Source organism: Ursus maritimus, unplaced genomic scaffold (genome assembly GCF_017311325.1).
Source record: "Ursus maritimus isolate PB19 unplaced genomic scaffold, ASM1731132v1 scaffold_24, whole genome shotgun sequence".
NCBI lineage: Eukaryota > Metazoa > Chordata > Mammalia > Carnivora > Ursidae > Ursus > Ursus maritimus.
Genome location: NW_024424897.1, coordinates 33,854,489 through 33,859,426, shown reverse-complemented (window position 1 = coordinate 33,859,426; position 4,938 = coordinate 33,854,489). Strand labels below are relative to the sequence as shown.

The 4,938-nt window shown below is 47.9% G+C and overlaps 1 pseudogene; it reads right to left on the bottom strand.

The window, feature by feature from the left end:
• Positions 1 to 416: 416 nt before the first annotated feature.
• LOC103667453 lies at positions 417 to 1,043 on the bottom strand (annotated as a pseudogene).
• Between the last annotated feature and the right edge of the window lie 3,895 nt (positions 1,044 to 4,938).

Below are 4,938 nucleotides of genomic sequence, written 5' to 3'. Positions count from 1 at the left end.
ACGTGCCACACTTTCTCTTTTTCAAATAAATAAATAAAATCTTAAAAAAAAAAGAATGTCAACAAAACAGCGGCAACTTTTTTTTTTTGCAACTACAGAGTGAACAGAAAAACAATTATTTCATATAAGCTACATCAGAAACAACTGAAGATGAAAAACCTATTATTCCCGTATATATCTGATTTGGGCTGTGCACCAACAAGAACCTGCTTCGAATTTCCATGCCCAGACTGCACCTAGGGTGCAGGTTAGTAGCTATTGAAAATACCATGGGGACAAGGCTAGCTAAAGACACATTCGGTAGTGTGTAAACTCTATTTAAAAAAAGACACTGTACAGTTTAAAAACAAATCTTACACAGCCTTACAATTTTTTTCATTAAAAGGAGTGAGTGGGGTTTAGGGGGGTTAAATGCTTTATGGACAAGAAAAAAAAGCTGTGCTAGAACCAGCTTTTCCACCATCATCATCATCTTCCCGGCCTTCCTTCTTTTTCTTGCTTTTTTCAGCCCCGGATGACTCCCGTTTCTGCCGCGTCAGGCTCCCTGCGGCTCGGTACCCGGCAAGATCCTTTTCCTCCTTTTCCTTCAGCTCAGCGGCTGTCTGCTCAGGAGGCTGCCTGTCACCTGCAGCAGCGTTACCCCACATCTCTCTCAGGTCCTGTGCAACAGCACCAATGGACAGGCCCAGATGTTCCCCTTTGATTTTTGGAGGATACTCAGAACAAAACAAGGTGAAGGTCAAAGGAGGCCTCTTGGATACATAGGGATCCTTGAACTTCCCTATTATTTCCCCTTTAGGACGTATGGATATAGGTTTTCATGTCTCTTTCATAATGAGCCTTGGCAGTCTTTCTCATGTGTTCAAATTCCCCTTTCTCTTTAGAAGCCACGTCTTCCACTCTGAGCACTACTTAGAAAACTTTGAGAAGTCGGCGGAAGCATCTTCGCACTTTGTCTTGTATCCCTGCCAGCAAGTTTGCAGAAAGACTGCACAGGATGTTTTCTGCCTCTCAAGATCCTTCTTAGGATCTCCTTTGTCCATGTTTAATTATTTTTCCTCCGTGAGGCTCAGAGTCACCCAGTGCCCATCTGGCTCTCAGGTGCCCTGGTGCTATTTCTGTGAAGCTCAATGTACCGCAATGGCTGTCTAGATAAAGTTATCCACAGGCTTTACCCGGGTTTTCCTCTGCTTCATTTCTTTTTTTTTTTTTTAAGATTTTATTTATTTATTTGACAGAGATAGAGACAGCCAGCGAGAGAGGGAACACAAGCAGGGGGAGTGGGAGAGGAAGAAGCAGGCTCATAGCAGAAGAGCCTGATGTGGGGCTTGATCCCAGAACGCCGGGATCACGCCCTGAGCCGAAGGCAGGCGCTTAACCGCTGTGCCACCCAGGCGCCCCCCTCTGCTTCATTTCTGTAGCACTTAGTCCTGTGCCTAGCATATAGTGTTTGGTGAATCTTAAATGAACTATACAAATAAGAAAACTGAAGCCCGAAGAGTTAAGTCACACACCTAGAACAAGGAACCAACCTGAGGGAAATGGATTTGGAGAAGGGGATGTGATACATCAAATGGTACTTTTAATAGCTTAGGCAGTTGCTAAGGACCTTTTGCCCCGCACTACCGACCTCCCACCCACATACAGGCTGGTGACCACCTATTTATTCCCTTGGGAAATTTCCCTTTGGGAAAATTGGGCTCAAACTCAAAATAGTCAGGACAGATTTAAGTTAAAGAAGAGTAAGGCTTCTTGTTCCTGGGTTCTTATAGAGAAAAAAGTGGACTGACTCAGAATGCATGGACTTGACCTATGGGGGCTTTTAAAGACAAGAGAGACTTTATCAGGAGGACTAAGTCCGAAGTCCTGTTAGAGGCAGACAAGTGGCAGAGCTGACGCCTGAAGAGTCTGCCTCTTGAGGAGGCCCATGAGGAGCAAAAGAACCAGCCAGAGAACTCCAGTGTCTCCAACCATGTTCCCACTGAGCTCAAGGATGTTTGGGGGAGGGGAGACGCATGAGGGAGCCCTTGCTAATTAAGCCTCAACCCATGAGCGAATGTGAGGCTAATAAGGCGGCCCCATTCCAGGGCACCTCCACACCAAGCCAGCCGGTCTGCCTGTTTATTGCCCGTATGGAGATCATTAATGCCTCCTGACACTGGGGTCACTCCTGGGGTCAATCCCTGAGCCCGTTCTGCAAAACAAGGGGAAATGAACTTCCCAGCACATGTGGCTCAGGCTTGGCGGGGAGGGGGACTCCTGTCACCCCACACCTCAGCTCTGGGAGAGATCAGCACCCCAGGCTGTTAGACTCCCCAACACAATCCCCTCTGCCTAAGCTGGACTCTGGGGAAGTGGTCCTGGGGAAGGGTGAAGGGGAGGCTTCGTCTGGGCCGGGACAACCCCCACTGAGGTTGTCCCAACCCACAGACGGACACTAATCCCCTGGCGACGGGCTGGGGTGGTGTCTGGGAGCTGCAGCTGCAGCTCGACAGGGGCCAGGCCCCGGCTGCAGGTGGTGGGAAGGCGCAGGTCGGTGGCCACGTGGGATCGAGCTGTGGCCTCACCCCACCCTTATCTGCTTCCCCTGTGCTGATTGGGCCCCTTACCCCTCCAGATCCAAGATGGCGGAGGGGGGAGGGGTTCCGGGCCAAGCAAAGCTGCGATTGGTGAAGCCCAGGCCTTCTGACCTGAAGGACGGCCTCAGTAGCCACTCAGGGAGCTCTCGGCGGTGGTAGTGGGCACTTAGCCTCTACAGCAACCGAAGCAGTCACACAGATCTATCTCTTGCAGCCTGAGAAGGGCCAGGGTGGGAACGAGGAACACCGAGATGGTCCTCTGGGCAAATCCATACCAGTGTGGGGCCTCGTCCTCGGTAATGACCAGAACTTGGGATCAGCCCCTACCGACCCAGGAAGATGTAGAGAAAGCCCCCAACTGGCTTGGAGGAAATCAATAGGATTATGAAGTTAATGCCACAGCAGGCTGAGTGACAGTTACCAAATAAATGGTCTCAGGAAGACAAGGCCGAGGTTAAATGAGGCCCAATAAATAAAGGGACGTGTTCAAAGGAGGAACTTCAGAAAATGCATGGACATGGGGGTCGAGCCTGGGAACTGCTCTCCCTTTCTAGGGTCTGTTGAATTCTAGGGGAGCCACAGCCTCAGGCTCTGCCTCCCAGGAATGCAGACTGGGGTCTGTGCCCTGTCCAATGCCAGCGTAGCATAGCTCTTAGGCTCAGGGTTTCTTGGACAGCTCTATCCACCCAGCTTTGGTGGCTAACATGAGGGAATGGCAACTCTTACTGTGAAGGTCTGACCAGTTAACAGAGCCCCAGAATGCATCTGATTCCTTAGAGACAGGAAACGGACCAACTGCAGCAAGAGGGGTTGAAGCTAGATGTCAGGAGGCACTTCCGAAACATTAGCTAGATGGAGGGAGCATGTGGATCTTGGAGGCAAGGAAGAAGGCCTCTTTTAGAGGATTTTATTCCAGATAAAAGCACATTTATCCTTATTCCCATTTGTGCCTGGGTTAGTGAACATTGCCTTTTTTGGCCAAGATGGTGTCACCAGCTAGAAGGGGCCATCGGCACCATCTTTGCATAAGAAAAGCTTATGGTAGAATCTGTATAGGTGCTCTCTGCATCCTACCACCAGCGTGTCCTGGTGAAGGAGCAGCCCACTTTCCTGAGTCCTGCTGACTTTCTCAGTGGCCAGCTTGGTGGGGGTCAGTGGGAGACAGAGCATGATGTTCCTGGGACCATGAAGGATGTACTATGTCTTTTGGGGGGGGGGGGCTTGAACTCACCACCGTGAGATCAAGACCTGAGCTGAGATCAACAGTTGGACACTTCACCAACTGAGCCACGCAGGTGCCCCTGTACTATGTCTTTCTTTGGGGAGTCTAAAGAGAGATGACTAAGTCTTTGGTCTGTAGGTAGGTATTTAATGTTTTAGAAAATGAACAATAATGATAGTTAAGATCTTGGGTTCTGGAATCTTAGATGACCTCTTTACTAACCATGAGACCTTGGGCAAGTTCTATTTACAATAATGCTAATAGTGTTATTATGTGTCAGGCAGTATAATACACTTTGACAACACCATAGGGGAGGTACTGTTATCCTTCTTTAACAAATGAAATGAGCCTAGTTAAGTTAAATGATCATGGAGCAGTATATTTAAAAGCATGGGCACTGGAGGTTCAGACTAATTGGGTTCATATCCTGACTTCATTTCCTGGTTGTATGATCTTGGGCATATTACCCAAATTCTTCATCTGTGAAATGGGGACTATGATAGTACCCACCTGATAATTTGGTAAGGTTGAAATGAGGGTAAGCCGAATAAAGCTCTTAGAATCATGCCAGGCACATTGTAGGGGCTCAATAAATGTTAGCTATTGTTGTGAGACCTTCAGGCCCTTCTATCTATGTGATATTGCTTCATCCTTTCTACTACCCTTTGAGGTGGCTGTTACTATTAAATTCATTTTACAGATGAGGAAACAGGCTTTAAGTGAATCATGTTCTAGGTCCCTCTGTAAACAGCCTGCTGACGACCTGAATTCAGGTTTTTTAACTTCAAATTCCAAGGACTTGCCCATAGCTCACATACTCTCTCATTCTTAGACAGTCCTAATTTGTTCCAGCCCCCCATTCAAAAAAACTCTCGGAGGACCCAAATACAAAAAACTGCAAGAACCCAGTTTTGGATAGTCTGCGCTTAGGAAGAATAGAAAGGAGAAAGAGGCCGAAAGAAAAGGGGGGTTGGATAATAAAATGAATTCTCTGCCTTAGGCCTATTTTTTACCCAACCCAACACTAGTAGAGATACCTTCCTCAGACAGGTAGTAAGGTAAGTGTGTATTTCAGAGCAGTTGTATTGGAGGAAATGGAAAGAAGTGGCAGTGCAGGAGCAGGTAACATAATGGGGG